Raw genomic sequence first — 20,420 nt, 5'->3', positions numbered from 1 at the left:
GCCATACCAGAGGACAAAAGAGGAACAACTTTGGGAGATGGTGTTGTATGTGTGTATGGGGAGGCTGCCTGTGGTTCTACACGAGTTTGAAAGCTGCTTGAGAAATTTATTGGCACAATGGATAAACATACAATTAATGAAAGATAAAAAGTACACAAATTGCATAAACAAGACTACCTGGTGTAGTGGGTGGAGAACCTGCTTGAGTGGGGGGAGACTGTTTGCAAGGTTGCATATGTTTGGTAGTAGACTACGGTGGTGTTGTGCGTGAAACAAGTCTGCTGGTGGGTTTGCGCATGTGGGGGGTTCTGATTTTGGGGTTACATGTGAGGGTGATGCATGTGGGTAGGAGACTGAGGGAGGAGGCTTCTTGTAGGGTTGTGTGTCTGAATGGGAAAGGCTTCTTATAAGGATGTGTGTATGTGGATGTTTGCATTGTAGTGTGTGTGGAGAGGTCGGTTAGTGGTGCAGTTTGTGTATAGGGTCTGTCGTGTATCTGTGTAGGTGGATAGAGGGTGTAATGTGTATAGAAGGATAGAGACTATAGAGTGTGTGCAGGGCCGGATTAACATAGGGGCTGATGGAGCTGCAGCTCCAGGCCCAGGAGCATGGAATAGGCCCATTGATTAAAAAAAAAAAAGAACTTTTTTTTTTTTGTACACACCCTACTCTTAGGGATTCCACCTGGCTTTTATTTATTGGCACAGCCAGTATTTGAGGCTGCCTGGCCGGTGCCGATATTGCAGTCATACTGGCAATACAAATCCTGGTATTTTTCTCAGTATAAACAGAGATAACTATTCAATACCAGCACTGGTCAGTAGTGGTCGCAGTGTGTGGAGAGAGGCAGAGTCCAGACAGCAACCACCACCCTGCAGAGACAGCCTACAGCTCAGGGAAGTGAGGGATGGGGGGGGGGGGGGGAAGGCTGCAAGGAGTCATGGGGACACTGAGGCACTAAGGGACATTGGGAGACATTATGACACAGACACTTGGGGACACAGAGACACATGGGGACACAGTGTCCCTGTGTCTCCCAGCTAGTGTCCCTCGTGTCTCAGTGCCCCCTCATCTCCCAGTGTCCCCTAGTCTTTCAGTGTCTCACTGTCCCCATGTTTCCTAGTGCCTCCATGTCTCCTAGTGCCCCAAGTGTCTCAATGTCTCCAAGCTAGTGTCCCTAGTGTCTGTGGCCCTGGAGTCTCAGTGTCCCCATGTCTCCCAGTGTCCCCATGTCTCAATGTCCCCCAGCCAGTGTCTCTAGTATCTGTGTCCCTGGTGTCTGTGTCCCCATGTCTTCAAGTGTCTCCTATTTTCCCAGTGTCCCAGCCAGTGTCCCCTAGTCTCCCAGTGTCCCCAGGTCTCCCCGTGTCTCCAGGTCTCCCCGTGTCCCCAGGTCTCCCCGTGTTCCCAAGTCTCCCCATGTTCCTGGTGTCCTAGTGACATGGGGACCCTGGGAGACATGGGGTCATAGACACATGGGAATACTGGAGGACACAGGGAGACATGGGGCATTGAGACACTCTTCTACATAGAGACACTGTGATACATAGGGTCACTGGGAGACCTGGGGACATGACACTAGGGGACTCAGAGACTTGGAGACACTGGGAGACATGGGGCACTTAGACACTGATATATAGGAACACTGAGACCTGGAGTAATCGACACATGGGGGCACTGGGAGAAATCCATCTATACAGCAGAATCAAACTGTAAGTAGTTTTTTGGTGATTTTACAGCATTTACTCTCATGTCACTCCTTGGGATTTACATCATGTGATGTCACCCATACATAATTAATTATGCAAATCAGTAAGGCCGGTATGTTTTTCCATGAAAGACTGACTGACAATGAATATAGTTAAGGTAATGCTGACTTTGGTCTCTCTAACACTGTGGCATGTTCCCTTTCTTCTAAACTCACTACATACAGCTTTTCTATGTCCCAGACTATATACCAGGAGCTTCTGCCTCCTAGTAAGAAGGTAAGGAGACAAGTGGACCAGCGAGTGCTAGGAGACAGCCCTTAGAAAGCGTTGAGCGAGCACATCATTAGATGCATTTATGCCAAGCTCAGGGTACTGTCTGCATAGTATGCCCTTAGTTGGCCAGCTGCATGATTGGCAGGCAGTCTGACATGCAGTCATGCCAGGCTGGCCTTCTAATTCTTTGGGCAGACATGTCCTCTTTTTGGGCATGTTCACTCCTTTTGGCAGGTTACGTCATTTGTGTCAGTGGCACACCCTTTTACCGCGCCCATTGACTTCCTGCTTGACTGGACACTGCTGTTAGGGGTTATGGATTTACTTGAAAGATGAAAACATAAATAAGAGGGAGATTAGCATAGGGTATGTGTTTTCTTATAGTTGCTGTTTTCTTTCTCTCCAGCACCATCTCCATCAGATACATGACCCTGGGTAGTGTTTTAGTGTTTTTGGTCGATAAGATTCTGTAATTAGGCCCATCATAATTGTCAGCACCAGGCCCACTGGGCTCTTAATCTGGCCCTGAGTGTGTGTATGTGTGGGGGTTAGGAGTTGTACTGTATTTGCAGGGGAATATGGGCTGTTGTATGGGAGATGAAGGGGCTGTAATATGTGTGGGCAATAAAGGATATGATGTATGAGGGGCTAGAGGTGTAGTGTATGTGGGATATGGGCGTTAGTATGTGCTGAAGGCTGTATTATGTGTGTGGGATTAAGGGTTGTTGTATATGGGGGATACTTACTGTATTGTGGAGGGACAGGGGAGGAGTTGCAAGTATAAAAATGAATTAATTATTTCTAATTAATAAAAAACGCTTACATGTATGTACATATGTCGCACCCTTGTGGTCCAGTGTCTGCACACCCAGCAGGTTCAGAAGGCTGCTATCGGTCAGTGCTAGGGAAAGAATCAGAGCACTGGCAATGTTCAAGCCAGAACAGCTCAATCTCTACAATCTCAATCTCTACGTCTTCACTTTCCCTGGCATTAGTATGGGCTGAGGGAGATCATCAGAGGCTGACCAAGGATATCCTTTGATCTCCCCTGTCAGCCTCAGCCTATGTCTATCGTGGCACAACAGACATTTGCCTGGTTTGCCAAATGGCCAGTCCAGGCATTCCACAAGCACCAAAACTACTACAGCTTACTCTCAGCCAATGAACTAGCACTTTACTGCAGGGTGAGTCTCAGGAGAACTAATGGAAATTCCTGCTGAGGAACTTCTGCCTCTCCAGGATTAGTAGTGGTGGAGAGGAGGAACACCTGGTGAACCCCAGGTAAGAAGTCAAACCATTAAAACAGTTTGGCTATGTACAAATAGAGGGAAACCGCACACTCCTAGCAACATAAAAACTTCAGTGAGCTGTGGTAGTTATGGCGCATGGAGTGTCCCTTTAATATTAAACTGTAGTATTATTGTCCAAATTATAAAAAACTATGCTAAAATAGCGTAAAGATTTGAGTATACATTAAACTGCTGCACTTCAGAGGCAAGACAATAGAGAATAAAGATACCCATTCCATGTAATTCTCACTATAAATCCTCCTTTAAAGCTGCCCTCTGAAATGCACGCTCTGTGTGCAGCACCTTTAAATCAACTTCCATTCATGACCTATTTATCAGATTAAAGGGAGGGAGGGGGAGAGCAGATTAAAGGGAGGGAGGGGGAGAGAAGATTAAAGGGAGGGGGAGAGAATATTGGAGGGGGGAAGAGATTACAGGGAGGGGGGAGAGAAGATTACAGGGAAAGAGGGGGGAGAGAAGATTACAGGGAAGGAGGGGAGAAGATTACATGGACGGAGGGGAGAAGATTACAGGGAAGGAGGGGAGACGATTACAGGGAAGGAGGGGAGACGATTACAGGGAAGGAGGGGAGACGATTACAGGGAAGGAGGGGAGACGATTACAGGGAAGGAGGGGGAGAGAAGATTGGAGGGAGGGGGGGAGAGAAGATTGGAGGGAGGGGGGAGAGAAGATTACAGGGAGGGAGGGGGAGAGCAGATTAAAGGGAGGGGGAGAGAAGATTACAGGGAAGGAGGGGGGAGAGAAGATTGGAGGCAAGGGGGAGAGAAGATTGGAGGGAGGGGGGAGAGAAGATTGGAGGGAGGGGGGAGAGAAGATTACAGGGAAGGAGGGGGGAGAGAAGATTACAGGGAAGGAGGGGAGAAGATTACAGGGAAGGAGGGGAGAAGATTACAGGGAACAGGGGGGAGAGAAGATTACAGGGAGGGAGGGGGGAGTGGAGAAGATTACGGTGAGGGGGGAGGAGTGGAGAAGATCGGAGGGAGGGGGGAGAAGAAGAGAAGATTACAGGAAGGGAGGGAGGGGGAGATTACAGGGGGGGAGAAGAAGAGAAGATTACTGGGGGAGGGGAGAAGAGAAGATTACAGGGAGGGAAGGGGGAGAAGATTACAGGAAGGGAAGGGGGGAGAAGATTACAGGGAGGGGGGAGAGAAGATTACAGGGAGGGGGGGAGAAAAAGAGAAGATTACAGGGGGAGAGAAGAAAAGGAGACCATTAAGGGAGGTGGGTGGGAGAGCAGAGACCACTAAGGGACAGGGGAGATCTCTAAGGGATGGAAGGGAGAGCTCTATAGGACAGGGGACATGACAGGGAGCTCTTTCACACTACGCACACACACACACACACACACACACACAATGCATCCCTATACACACAGAAACACAACATGCTTCCCTTACCCACAGAGAAACACACAATGCATCCATTACACACACACACACACACACACACACACAATGCAACCCTTACACATAAAGACAATGCATCCTTTGCACATATACACAGATTTACACAATGCATCCCTTACACACAACAAGAAACACACAATACATCTCTTGTACACAAACACACACGGCTTTCTATCCCTTACACAAAAACACACTGCTTCCACTACACACAAACACACTGCATCACCTACACAAACTCGTATCCCTATACACTGCATTCCGTAAGCACACACATTAGATCCTCTACAGTAACACATAACACATCCCCTACACACTCCACTCCCTGTGAGCGAACTCATGGGTGGAACATGTAGGTGGACTTATGGGTGGGCCTTATGGGCATACTCACCGTCAGGGCCTGGGGCCCAGACCTTGAGCTGTGTAAGGGGCCCCCCAAAATGGAGCTGCTTCCCGTTCTTCCAGAACATTGAATTTTGTGACCACAGTTACAAACAGCCTCCAGAGATCCTGTTCTACACCAGACCACTGGAGCCAGACTGCAGCCAGAGCCCATCACCATCCTCATCTGATTGTAAGTAGGCAATCTAGTATATTATTAGTGACACTAATCTGTAATTGACCTCACTCACATTAAAGGGACACTATAGTCCTCAGAACCACTGCAGCTTAATAAAGTGGTTCTGGTGTCTATAGTTTGTTCTTGCAGGCTTTTAAATGTAAACACACACTGTGTGCAGCACTGGCATTAGTTCATATGGCAGATCATATGGGTGGGGCATTGCGATGTTACTGAAGGGGTGGGTGGGAGGGGGGGGGAGTGCGTCAAATCTTTATTTTGCCTAGGGCGCCAAAAATCCTTGCACCGGCCCTGGTTGTGCTGAACCCTCCTGGAGGAAGTCTCACACTCAGGCAGACTTTCTCCATTATAGATTCATATTGCGTTCATACAGCGCAGCGCTTGCCCTCGCCAAACAGTCATACTTTTCTTCTCTCATTAGTCCATGTTCCCGCAATCCCAGACGTCTCTTTGACACCTTTACATTTTCTCCTCCGCCCTACTGTGGCCACCCCCCAAACTAACCTTACAGCTGATAGCTTTGCGTGCTACTTTACCGACAAGGTTGAACAGCTAAGGAAAGAATTCTCCCCTCCTTGCCATTCTCTTTCTCAACCACACGTAAATCATGCATTTCCTACCCTTCAGACTTTCTCTCCAGCTACTGAACAAGAGGTGGCTGCGCTTCTCCACTCCACTCGCCCCACCACTTGCCCGCTCGATCCTGTTCCATCTCACCTCATCAAATCTCTCTCCCCTTGTCCTATTGGACGAGCAGTTACGTCTTAATCGTAAGTATTGATATCACCATTGAAATTAATGAAGATGGGTCGATACAAACTACCCTATTTAAGAAACAAACCGCCACTAACAGTCTCTTAAATTGGACCAGTTACCACCCGCAGCCACTTAAGGCTGGCATCCCAATCGGTCAATACTTCCAATTAAGACGTAACTGCTCATCCACGGAGGATTTTAAGATCAAAGCCTGGGACTTAAGGAAAGCCTTTAAAGACAAAGGATACCCAAATAGGGTCCTACGTAGAGCATACGCTAGAGCCATTAAGACTGATCGAGATACACTCCTTATTGATGAGAGTGTACAATCAGAAGACAACAATAACAAAAAAATGATCAGATGTATTGCCACATACGATGCTGGGTGGAACTATATGATGGGTACACTCAAGCGCTACTGGCCGATACTTAAATCTGACCCACATTTGAAACATGTAATCACTTCCTTCCCCTCCGTGACTACAAGGAGGGGATGTAACTTTCGAGACACCCTGGTACAGAGTCATTTGGCACCAAGGAAAAGGAGCCTTAACTACTATCTACCGAAGGGCTCATACAAATGTGGGCACTGTACTGCATGTGAATTCATGGAAAGACATTCCAAGGAATTCACGGATAGCCACAATACCGATACTTTCCCAGTACGATCGTTTTTTAACTGCAGAACAGAGGGGGTGATCTACTTACTCATCTGTTCGTGCGGCTTAAAATACGTGGGGAAAACATTTAGACCCCTTAAACTAAGGATTAGAGAACATGTGAATTCTGTTAGGCGACCCTTGGAAACTCCAATATCACGCCACTTAAAAATATTTCACTCAAATTCCTCTAAAAAACTGAGATTTATGGGAATTGAGCATATCCCACAGACCCAAAGGAAGGGCGACTGGGACATGAAATTAAGACAATGAAACTATCTACCGAAGGGCTCATACAAATGTGGGCACTGTACTGCATGTGAATTCATGGAAAGACATTCCAAGGAATTCACGGATAGCCACAATACCGATACTTTCCCAGTACGATCGTTTTTTAACTGCAGAACAGAGGGGGTGATCTACTTACTCATCTGTTCGTGCGGCTTAAAATACGTGGGGGAAACATTTAGACCCCTTAAACTAAGGATTAGAGAACATGTGAATTCTGTTAGGCGACCCTTGGAAACTCCAATATCACGCCACTTAAAAATATTTCACTCAAATTCCTCTAAAAAACTGAGATTTATGGAAATTGAGCATATCCCACAGACCCAAAGGAAGGGCGACTGGGACATGAAATTAAGACAATGAGAGTCCTACTGGATTTACAGACTGAAGACTCTCTCGCCGGCTGGTCTCAATGAGGGCTTCTCATTTACCGCATTTTTATGATTACTCTCTTTTTAGATGTCATGTATAGTTATCCCCACCAAATCCTTGTATATAATTAATAGGCACAATTGTATATAGTTATTGAAATTCACTGCACGGATTATTTCCTTCATCTTGTCACTTTAAGTATCAAGATTCTGGTGAGGCAGGACAGACAGACAGACCCTTGGTTTATATCTCCAACGTTAATAACAAAGGTTGCTACCTCTTGAGTGTGGATAAATGACTTAAGTCTGCCTGCGTTTCCAGCAGGTCTACCATTGCCTCATTTTATGATTTTTTCCTCTTCTTTTTTCTTTTCCTTTTAAACATTATGGTTTCCACATATGTAACATTCATAATAAAGCCTGCACATTACATATCCATAAGGACATAAGTTAACAGCACTCTTTGGAAGGTAATACCTTCAAAAGCAAAAATATTATTAGATTAATATAGAGGATGTTTTGAACTGAGCATTTACGATGTCCTAGAGAATGTAGGAGATCGTAAGGGACTGACTTTTTTCGTTACTATGGTAACGGAGCCATGACACTCCCCTTTTTCCTTCACGCAGGTCTCCTCTATGCAGGCGCCGTCCCACTTAGTGGGAGGGCTATCAAGACCGATGGTATCGTCACTAAGTGACGTGTTTATACCACTCCTACTCTACTTGATGGATTCCCCACGTGGGCCCCACTCTACCAACTGACACGCCCCCTGGTCACATGGTCCGGAAAGGACACCAATCAGGATACACTGATAATTCCTGACCAATCAGCGGATGGGTAAAGTGACGTAGTGCACACACGTGGGCTACACACTTGACAACCATGATCGTTACAATGTGTATAAAAAGGAACAAAGTTACACTGCAGTGCATTACTCCTGACGACGGCGTGTTAGCACACCGAAACGCGCGTCGAGTTTTATTTATTTCTTTTCTTTTCAATTGCACATTTAGGTAGCACGCTAATTTAATTTGTCTCTTTGCTACTTAGACAGGAAGGGAGCAGGGTAATAGGTAGGCATTTGTGATAGTCACAGTGCCGAGGTACTTAGCTATAGGATCCTCTCTTAGTGAGTGGACCCTTATGGGATTAGGTATTAGGTTTTGGTGGGAGTCTCTTACACCTTTGGCTTAGAAGGATTTTTTTTCCCACTTCTCCCCTACTTACCTACTTGTTTCTCTACCTAGTTTAATTTCCTTACAGTTTTTGTATGTTATTTAATTCAAGCTTAATTTTTAGGCTTTAACAAATTTCTCTGTTAAGGAATTATTAGGGTCTGTGTGTATCCAGTCATACTCACCCTCTCTACCCTGGCCTCTTTTTTCCTGTCTATTTTACTGTCTATACCCTTAGGATTATTAAAGATAGGGATTTCTGAATAACTCTTCTACTAGGGACCTATGGTTCCATACTTTTCCACTCCTCCATATTAATTCTCCTTGACCTCTCTGCTGCCTTTGACACTGTTGATCATGCGCTCCTCCTTCAAACTCTTCAATCGCTCGGTCTCTGTGACTCTGTCCTCTCGTGGTTTTCCTCTTATCTCTCCCAACGCTCATTCAGTGTCTCCTTTTCCAAGGATACCTCCTCCCCTCGTCCTGTCTCAGTTAGAGTTCCCCAAGGCTCTGTCCTTGGTCCCCTTCTATTTTCTCTTTATACTGCCTCTCTTGGCAAACATATTGCCTCTTTTGGATTCCACTACCACCTGTACGCTGATGACAATAAGATATACCTCTCCTCCCCGGACCTCTCCCCTGCCGTCCTGCAACGTGTCTACCTTACATACCTGTCTTTTGCTCTCTCCTATAGGGCAGTGCTTTACTCTCTCCTCCAGCTCTGCTTCACTCCCACCCTATTTGGTTGAAATTTCCTGTCCTAACGTGTCTTATACCCCACCTCCTACAGACTGTAAGCTCCTTTGAGCAGGGTCCTCTTCAACCTATTGTTCCTGTAAGTTTTCTTGTAATTGTCCTATTTATAGTTATATCCCCCCCCTCTCATAATATTGTAAAGCGCTACGGAATCTGTTGGCGCTATATAAATGGTAATAATAATAATAATAATAAACTATAGAGCAGGGGTAGGCAATCTTTTAGTAGTACTGTGCCAAAACAAGATCTTGAAGTTCTGTAGCATGCTGGTTCTATTTTTTTTAAATTGAGTTGTATATGTTGCTGTATTCTGCTTGTGTCATTTATGGGGGCTGCAGTTGCTTTGCAGTGTTGTGTTTGTGTGTATGTGGGCTGTTATTTTGTTCATATTCGTGAGTAGTTTGTGGTATTGTGCATGATATCTATGAATGCGGGCTGCTTGTGGAATTGTGTGTGGATGATATGTCACATTGTGTGTTTGGTAATGTGTATATTTGTGGGGTTGCTTGTGGTATTGCATGTGAGAGACTGCTTGTAGTGTTGTGTGCGTGCATGTGGATTATCAGTAGTATTGTGTTTGTGGGGACTGTACGTATGTGTTTGTGTGTGGGCTGTTTGTATTATGGGATCCAGTTTGGCCAGGTATAGGTTTAAGAGTAGGAGTGCAGATTTTCGTTTACAATTCTGGTGAGGAAGCGAAAGATCACTCCCTCTAAGAGCTGCATTGCATAAATTGAGGAGTGTCCCTCACCACCTGCAATAACCGCTCGGTTTCAACTAGCAGATATGTGAATTCCCAGTAGGGCTTCTGAAAGGCCAGAGCCTGTTTGGCTCTGGCAGCCTTGAGTGCCGTGCAAGGACACCTCAGGTGCCAATCATGGCACACGTGCCATAGTTTGCTGACCCCTGCTATAGAGGATAGACAAGAAGATAGACAAGCTTGTTTATGATGTTAGTTAATAGTTGTCAAAATTTGATTGGTAATGAATGATACTGCCCCTAGACGTCCCCTTTATTGCTTTACAAAACCATTGTTCTGCTTAATGAAGATCGGACAAATTGACTCCTTTGTGTGTCTCTCAAGAGGGTCTCCAAGTACTTGGGGGGCAGGGCACGGTGTGGATAGAACTATACTATATTAAGTCCATGGCAGAGGTCTGGTGATCACCTAGGAGTATGTTCCAACAAATGTTTAATGGGACTCTCCAGGGGTGATTTAACATAAAATGTAATGAATTACTTAAATATATCGCACTATAAGACAAAAAGGTGTATTTTGACTAGTCCATCTAATACCTGAACACAGATTCAGTTGAATGAGAACGTGAGTGAGCATGCATGCATGTACGAGATCGTACACATGCTGTCATAATTATTATAACATAAATCTTCCTGGACTCCTTGGATGTGTGAAATGGTGTTGTTTGAAACACCCTTTGAATTTTGTGAATATGATTCTACTCACAGTGCAGTTGTCTGTAATTTGTTCTGTGATTCGACAGAGGTTTATGGGAATATATAATTGATAATTGCCCTGCATGGGGTCTAATTGAAGAGGGATGCAAGGGAGGTCTGCTGTATGTTTTTTATTTCACAGCCAAGTGTGATCCTCTATCAGATGTAGGGTTATTGCTTATGCTTGCACTCTTAAAGAGACACTCCAGGCAGGAGTAAAACCCCACTGTTAATGCATCCTGTAGAAATTGCAATAAAACAAAATAGAGAAAATGTTACAATTCAAGTTACATTGTCGTTGCAAATCACTAGGTTTTGCAGCATCCTGTCGTGATCACTTAGAGTGGGAAGTAACTGACAAACCCCAGCTAATCAAAGCCTACCCATTCGATTAGTTTAATTTACAGTTGATCAGATATCATTTACCCCTATTTGCCGTGGGTTTATTGGACACATAATTAAACTCTCGACAGCAGTTTCATTAATTAGAAAACGTGCATAGAGCGGACACTCAAGCTGATAACAGTTGCGCCCATGGCTGCCATTAGTTTACGGACATCTTAATTCATGGTTTTGTAAGCAAGAAAAGCAAGAATCCAAAGGAGGGGGTGTGGAAAAACGTGAGGGAGGTTTTGGGCACATGGCAAGGGTTTGTCTTATATAGTAAAAATGACAGGTTTAAGTCATCCGAAAAGAAAAAAAAAGGTCTTTATTTGGCATATTGGCTTTATGTAAAAAACACATTAAACAAAAAAAAATTAAGTATTTTTCTACATTCTAAAAACAATTTAATAGAATCAAAAATGCTACCACCTTCCTTTCAAATAGTTCTAAGAATAATATAGTAAAAATATTTAGATTCTGATTTATTTTTTTGCATGTACTCTGTATGATAACAATTGTATTTCTGCATACACAGTAACATTTCAGATCTTGTCTGAAATATTGCAAGATAAGGCATACCATATAACAATTATTCTTTTTTTTGTTTGGGACCCAAATGACGTACGTGACCTTTACTTGATGACCTATTCATCTGTAAAATTAGTTCAATGACCCATTCTTCAACTATTATGCAATGTATAACAAAACCAAGACCCACTGAAAATAAAACAGGGACACGTTCATATCTAAAAATTTTCATCCATTCAATATTTCTGTAAGTAATGATTAAGAAATTCTGTTAACTGACTTATTTTTTCTTTCATGTTTTAGGTATTCCTAAATATATCTCCGATATAATGCTAAGCACAAGAAACATGTGGTTTTGTTTTCCTGATGTAGTGGTCCACTCTTGATATCCAGATTATGTATTTTACTGCAATTTGTATCTTAGAGGATGATGTTGTGTTTATTTGGAAATCCCCATGTAACTTCTGAATCATTTATATATTTTCCTTACTGAAAGACATTTGAAAACTTGCCAGGTAAATGACTCTGAGACTGTGAGAAACAAGATTGTAAGGTCTGATGAAACAAAGATCAAACAAAGATCAAACATTGTGGCCTCAATGCAAAGCACAATGTCTCATCACCTGTGCAATATCACCCCGAAGCTGTAGCATAGTGGTAGTAGCATTATGTTTTGAGATTTTTCTGCAGCATGGTCTTTGAGAATGGTTAGGGTTGGAGAGAAGCTAAATGCAGCCAAAAGCAGAGATATCCTTAATGAAAACCTTGTCCAGAGAGCTCAGTATACAGACCGTTCACATTCCAAAAAAATAATGACCCTAAGCATGCAGCAAAAACTACAGAAGAATGCTATATGGTCAACTCTGTGAATGACCTTGAGTGGTCCAGCCAGAGCATGGACTTGAATCCAATCAAATAACTCTAAAGGGATGTGAAAATGGCTGTCCAACCTAACATAGCTCAAGAGAATCTGCAGAGATGAATGGCAGAACCACTCAAATCCAGGTGTGCAATATTTGTTGCATCATACACAAAAATAATTGAAGCTGTAATCACTGCCAAAGGTTCTTCAACGGAGTACAGAGTTAAGGGTCTGAATACTTATGTCAATGTGACCTTTCAGGTTTTTTTTCTGCTTAGTCATTATGGATTATTGAGTGTAGATAGATGTGAAAAAGGAAAAAAAAAGTGAAAAAACTGTAGCATAAGGCTGAAACAAACAAAATGTGAAAAAATAAGGGGTCTGAATAATATATATATATAAATAAAAGTTTTTTTTCTGTGTTATCTAGCGCTTCATCTTAGGTTTCAAATACATGTATCTATCTTTTTCTTCATTAAATGATTCCTTTCTTATTGGCCCTGGTAGCCTTAGAATAAGGAGGGAGGGCAAGTTAATTAATTTTCCCTATATACAACAATTTAGTCTGTAAATTCAAAAAGCAGATATAAATACACTTATCAGTAAGCATGTGTAATTGTGAATTTTGATAAATGCATCTAATATGTTAAATGAACCCTCTAACCTTAAAAATAAATCTACTATTTTTAAAATGAATTATGCTACTTTGTCCTTTTAGATTGCTACCCCCTTTAACCCCTTGAGAATATTAAGACATTCTGTGCCGTCCATCAAAGTGGGCTTCAATAATATTAGGGTGGCATGGAATGTCCTAATATTTGGCTTGAGCAGGATGAATACCCTGTTTACACCAGGAAGACCCAGGTATCAGTCGATACCTGTAGCTCCCATCTGTCAGCTGTGGCAATATTTAGTGTTCCCCGAATGAACTATGAGTTGTATCCAGTGCTCAAAGTGATCCCTGTATACAGCTCTTTAACCCCTTAAGGACCAAACTTCTGGAATAAAAGGGAATCATGACATGTCACACATGTCATGTGTCCTTAAGGGGTTAAATGCATGTAATTCCCTGTATCTGAAGGATTAAGCATAGCAGCAGTGATTTTGAGCCTGCCTTCAGTCTGAGGGAAACCACGGACTGAAAAGACCCTGGGAGATTCTACCTGCATGCCCACCTGCCATCTGTGATCAGCGCTGGACTTTGCCAGCTGTCCCTGTCAGCATGGTAGAGTTTTAGAGATCTCTTTCTCATGCTGAAATCACACAGTAAAGGGGGCACACAGAGTGCTCTGTATTGAGAGCTGGATAGTCCCTTTGCTGCCTTCAGCAGAGGGAATCCCTCTGACTTTGGTTTAATGATAGGGTTACTATAGGGTTAGTGAAGACTAAGTATTAAAGCTGGGTAGGGTTAATTCTGGTTTTGGATTAGACACTCCAGATGTTGTGGACTTCATTTCCCATAATGCTCTTACAACCATAATATTGGCAAAGAATCAACAGAGATGTAGTGCACAACATCTGGAGTGCCAATTGTCTCCTACTCCTGGTGTAGGTTGGAGTTACCTACCAAAAATGAATTTAGATCCTAAATAATTGCCAAGTGTCTCAATTTAGGAGAGGCAGTCCCTATTTTGGGCTCAAATCCACCTGTTCCTCTTTTCTGGAAGCTCTATATTGTTGGTGTGTCTGAGTGTATAACAGAGCTCCACACCAATAATACTCACATCAATGTGTCTTTAAACTACAATAAATGTGTTTAGAATCAGTCTGTATAAAAAAGATACATTACTCTGTTCGAAATTAATTTGTAGTTGCATAAATCGCTGTTAGTATGTCACACAAGTTCTCAGAACACCCACGCCCTTGGCTCCACTCAAACCCCTAAAGTGTCCATGTCTGTTTATTCAAAACATTGGGGAGTATGCATTTGAGGCTTTTACCAATCAGGACTGATACGTAAATCTATTTTGAATTATTTTTCTTTAGTGCACTTGGTGCATAAAAGTTCTAAAAACTGAAAAAAAATTCCTCCCCCCTCCCTTTTTAAAATGTTATTCATACTTAATATTGTGTTAGGATACACATGGGATATTAATAAAATAAAAAACAAAAAACAAAAAAAAAAAACCAAAAAAAAAAAAACCCTGTCCCTTTCTGTCCTTTAAAAACCAATAAATATGTATTGGCAATTAAAGAAACTATTATGGTGGAACAACACATAGTACAATTTCTATGTTTTGTTTTACCTGCAATCCACAGCTGGGATTGTCTCCTCTCAGTTGAGCCACCTCCTACTGTGATGTCATCAGTGTGGATGATCTGTGGTCTATCCCAATATTTCTAACAGAGAAACATTTGGGACCTACAGAGCAGGAATTCTATTCTTCATAAGAAACACTAATGACACTCTGCATCATCATGCTAGGTGTGATGACACAGGATGTAGAGACCTTTGATATTTGAGAGTCAATATGAGGAAGTGCTTCTATTTGCTATCAGACTGAGACGTGTTTTATCGAATATGCATACATTGCCATTTCCCTGAAACTACAATGTTTTACTTTGTAAGCAAACAGGAACAATGTCTGTGCACAAAAAAACCCGAAAAACACTTAATTAAGGTTAAGTGGTTTGGGCGTTTAGCGTGTCCATTAAAAAAAGAAATTTGCCCAACTGACAAAACCATTGCACAAATTTAAATCACTCCTCCTAAATTTCTGAAACTGGAGAAAATACAGTATCAAACTAAATATATATGTATATTATTCTACACAACTGGACAGGGTTTTATTTTACAGTTGCGATTTACATGGGCCATGTAATAGAAGTAAATAAGTTGCCAGTTGCATATCCAGTAGGCACAGATAATTGTAACATTCGGTATTAAATGGATTTCACTGTGTGAACTGTTTAAGCTTGCAGCTATCCATAGGGTTCATATAAACAGCAATTATTAGGAAATGATCACGAATTTACGTTTTGTATATTAGTGCAGTCGTACAGGTACAGCGGTTTCACTACAAGTAATGCAAAGGCAGAGCAATTCTCTGATATAGAAGATCAGATATCATTATAACCTTTTCATAGTCATAAAACAACATTAAGTAATTGCTAAGTTTGTGCTACTCAACATAAATAATAAGCAACTACATTTGTTTCTGATGATATGTGTGTGATCATCTAATTTGAGTTAAACTAGCCATTAAAAGGTTAATAAAGATAAGTACATTTCACCAACCTATAAAGTTACATTTATTTTGACTACTATAATCACTGCATGCGGTCACCAATGCCTGTCATTCTACAGATGAACAAACCGATTGTTCATACCTACCGAACGAAGCTATTGGTTCACCACACGTGAAAAGGATTTGTGCACAAGTCCAGTTCACACTATTAACTGTAAATACATTTAACCGAACCAATGCCATAGGCCTGTAACATTGGCCAGCAAAACATGATTAGTATGCCAGTGACATGTTAGGCTGGGTTATCTACCAAATAGGGAATTCTTAGGAACTCTCCAGATAATTGTACGTTTAGAGTCAAAATAATAATAATATGTCTCCAAGCTATCTTTCCAGCTCAGTTAGTTTGACCTTAAATTTCATATTCCCTGCTGAATTTCAGACAGACAATTCCTGATTTAGCGAATAACCATTTAATAAAGATATATATTTTTTCTTCTATAAATCTGATAAATCTACAAAAGATATCACAATCCCTTGTGCACTGATTCTAGTAACTAAACTCTTAACTATCTAAACCATTTTCTTAAATTCCCTTACATATAGTTTGCCTGGGAGATACATTATTATCCATCATTTTTGCTTTATAAAGCTATTCCCCAATTTGTGTACCTCAACAAGTATTTGTCATAAAGTTGCTTAGATAGGGTTAATACAAAATCTAAACTGCATCATAAATTCAGGAATTGAAAAAATGCTTTATATTTGTGTCAACCTATGCTATGATTGATTTTTACATAATTATGTTTCATGTTCTTTATTATAAAATTATCCTTTTTTTTTATCACAAAGAACTATCTACTCCATGGAAGCATGTTACAGTACCAAAACTGACCATTTGTAAATAATTCAGATATTTTAATACATCCTACTTTAATATCAGATAAAAAATAATAAATATTTGAAATATTAAAATAGATTGCATTTCTAAGCATTGATAGCTATTTGAGCATCACACCCCAAATGTGCAATAGTATAACTAAACTGCAGAACATCTCACCAATCATTGGGATTATTAAATAAATGTAGAGAGAGTGGAAAAGTGGTTAAAAATCCATCACATAACTTCTCTGAAAGAAAAAAAAAGTGTACTCAGTGCAGAGAAGAAAGGTTTGCAGCCACCTGTAACACTTTTCCCTAGAAGCTGGGGAGTAAGATGAGTGAGATTAGATTTGTGGACTCACCTGATTGTGGCAGTGCTGATGAGTGAAGCTCTCTCCTCTGTGCCTCCAAGGATAAAGAAAAACATGAGGAAGCTTACCAGTGACTTGTAAGTATGCTCCCCCTTCTTAATACTCCCTCCTCACTCTTATGGAAGGGGATTTGGTATTTTCTCTATGGAAACGCTCCCCTCTGTTGTACGTAGAATATGAAGTGATCACAGGTTCTTTACATCATTTCTAAAGAAGGGCATCATTTTGTTAGGATGGATTGAAAAATAAGTGCAGCAGTGGATCATTCAGTAAAAAAAAAAATATATATATATATATAATAATAATGTGATAAAGTTCAGGGGGCCATACGACCATACTTTATAACACAGAGCTGCAGTTACATAGCAAGTGAATGCTGATATTGTTACTATAATCATGATTAATAATCATAGCTTATACTAAAACCCATCCTTCTACTAATTTCATCGATTTTCTAGTGGGTCCTGTTAAGAATCAAACCTGAGACCCTGAGGTTTGAACAAGTGTCACAGAAAGTGTGTTAATAAGTCTAGCTGTTATTTTATATCTTAAAATGGTCAACTGTGCATTGCAATGTTAAATATACAGTAGGAAGAGCTGATCTGTGAAGCTGTCATAATTAGTTATATTCAGGAATTATAATGAACTTAATCTGAGCTTTATCAAAGTCCTCAGAATATAAATATGGCGAATTCAGTCAAACAAATAATACACAATTTGTTCATGGCATTAATGAATACAGCAATCTAAAACACAAACACATATTTTAATTACATTTTATTTCATATTTAATTCATTGAGATATGTGGCACTTAGCTGTTTTGACTTTCATTTAGATTTCAGTGGATGTATTTCTTTTCTGGATCATAAAACATAATCTACCATACATTTCAAACACTAAGTAATAATGTGAATGGTCAGAGATACACTAAGCCCACATTTACACACAAGTAGATGACAAAGTACTACAACAATTTGAATCATCTTTCAAAACTTGCAAGTTTAAAGAATCGTCAATTCCAGAAAGAAAACTTGCACCAGTAGGTATTGGTGGCAGTGTGTTATATAGTTGTATAGCCTGAAAAAAAGACTTGCGTCCATCAAATTCAGCCTTTCTTACGTTTTATTTTTTGCTGTTGATCCAAAAGAAGGCAAAAACACTCAGTTTGTGGCATTTTCCAACCTAGGAAAAAAATATTTAGGAACCCAGATAGGCAGTTAGAGTTCTTCTTGGTTCAAGAAGCTGTTACACAACATATTAAAATTGATATCCCTAAATATTGTTTTTCCAAAATGTCATCCAGTCGCTGTTTAAACATCTGTTCTGATAAAACCATCTTTTCAGGTAGAGAGCGCCACATCCTTGTTGTTCTTACTGTAAAGAATCCCTTCCTTTGCCAAAACCTTTCCTTTGCTTTAAACCAAATCTCCTTTCTTCCAGTCTAAATGAGTCACCTTGTGTCCTATGTATAGTCATGTTTATGAATAGATTTTCAGCCAATGCTTTGTATTGCCCCAAGAATGTTTGAATAATGCTATTATTTCCCCTCTGAGGAACTTTTTTTCTAAACTAAACATGATTTAAATTTGTTAGCGCTTTTTCATAACTAAATCTTTTATTCCTCGTAATATTTTATAGCTCGCCTCTACACTTTTTTTATTGCCATAATCTAATTGTTTAGAACAGGGGCACAAAATGGCATGGCATATTCAAGGGATGTCCGTACCATTGATTTATATTGAGGCAAAATTATACTTTTATCCCGAGAAATAATGTCTCCTTTTTACGCATGACTATAACTTACTGGCCTTAGCAACTGCTAATTGACAAACTAGACATTTTGTTGCTTAGTTTGTTGTCTATACAATTAGCAAATCCTTCTCATGCATTGTTATTCCTAATCCATAATTCACTACCATCTAGGACAAGAATTTCAAACTCAAAGGCTAACACAGGCCAAATAAACATTCTTTAAGTTTATGTGTGCCGTAAAAAAGCAATAACTACTCCATAGAAACGTAGGTTTATTTAGAAAAGTACAGCGTAAAAAAAGTTGCCTGACACTGGACGTCCTCACGCTCGAAGTAACATTTGCATATAACCAATGTTTTAGTCAAACTACCGTGACATATTAAGAAAAGTTCGGTAATGGGACTGAAATGGTGAATGTATACTGTTGCACAGCTGTAAAAAAACAAATTAAGTTATCTTGGTTGATTTCAAAATCCTATGAGTCTGTTCTTCACTTTCGCTGAGATCATCAAACTTCATGATCTCATCCAATCCAATGTTTTCCCAATGAAAAGCACCTCCATGCAGACCCAATCTAATACACTGCCCCCTCCCCTCATTCTAATACACTGCCCACAAGTCCAATCTAAAACACTGCTCCTTAATCTAATACACTGCCCCTCCTCCCTCCACTCTTATTGAATACACTGCCCCCACTCCCACTAGTCTTATTTGATACACAACCCTCCCCCAATTTAATACACTGCCCCCTACCTTTCCTTATATAGTACACTGCCCCATCACCACTCTAATACACTGACCTCCTCCCTCCCCCAAATTTATACACTGCCCCCTTCCTCCCTCAAATTAATACACTGCTTCCCCTTTCCAATTTAAGACACTGGCAGCCTCTCTCCCCAAATTACTACAGTGCCCCCTCGTTCCCTCAAATTAATACACTGCTTTCCGCCCTCCCCAAATTAATACACTGGCCCCCCACCCTTCCCAAATTAATACAGTGCCCACTCCATATCCCAATTAAATACATTGCCCCCTCCCTCCCCCAAATTATTTCACTGCCTCCCCAATTTAACACACTGCACAGGAATGTCCCCCAAGCCCCTCCTCTCCTACCTTAAGATGAGCTGCCCGTCCTCCAGTTCCAGCTCTTCTCCGTTCAAGCAGACCAGACTCTCTTCTGGAACTGCAAGCCATCATCTGTTGTTGCTATATTGCATAGGAGACTTGTCTGGATTATGGTTTATAGCCACTGTCAGGGTTGGCACACATTCTGTTTTAACTTGTACTACATATTTGTGACAAATAGTCTTCAGGCATAAGCCAATTCCAAGAAAACAGACAGGATTGCTGTGGTGTGCTATACAAACATGTGTTAGAGTCACCAACTTAAATGGTATACATACACTGGTAATAGGTCCCCCAGAATCTACTGGTATAATAATAATCCCAGTTAGGAACAGAAATTCCAGCTTTAATTACTTTAAGAAACATAACAAAGTGTAAAACCATACAATATAACAATATAAAATAAGGTAATTATTGCACTCACAAACACTCTGCCACTAAAAGTGACCAGAAAGACACGTAGATAGGTCAAATAGACCTCCAAAATTGGACTCCAAGATGTTCTCAGTCAGATTAGTCTATCCACCTCACCCTTGTTCCAGATCCCAAGGCGTGTTGGAAAATAGGTCACTGATGTCTGAATAAGAAA

General features: G+C 41.1%; 1 protein-coding gene across 1 annotated transcript in view; it reads right to left on the bottom strand.

The window, feature by feature from the left end:
* Positions 1-17,029, bottom strand: part of UCN3 (urocortin 3) — a 39,280-nt gene extending 22,251 nt beyond the window's left edge. The window contains exon 1 of the mRNA XM_063445465.1: positions 16,945-17,029. The gene's annotated coding sequence lies outside the window, so the exon portion shown is untranslated. The remainder of the gene's footprint in view (positions 1-16,944) is intronic.
* Between the last annotated feature and the right edge of the window lie 3,391 nt (positions 17,030-20,420).

The sequence above is a fragment of the Pelobates fuscus genome, chromosome 3 (assembly GCF_036172605.1).
Source record: "Pelobates fuscus isolate aPelFus1 chromosome 3, aPelFus1.pri, whole genome shotgun sequence".
NCBI lineage: Eukaryota > Metazoa > Chordata > Amphibia > Anura > Pelobatidae > Pelobates > Pelobates fuscus.
The sequence above is the reverse complement of the archived record's forward strand: the minus strand, read 5'-3'. Positions and strand labels throughout refer to the sequence as shown.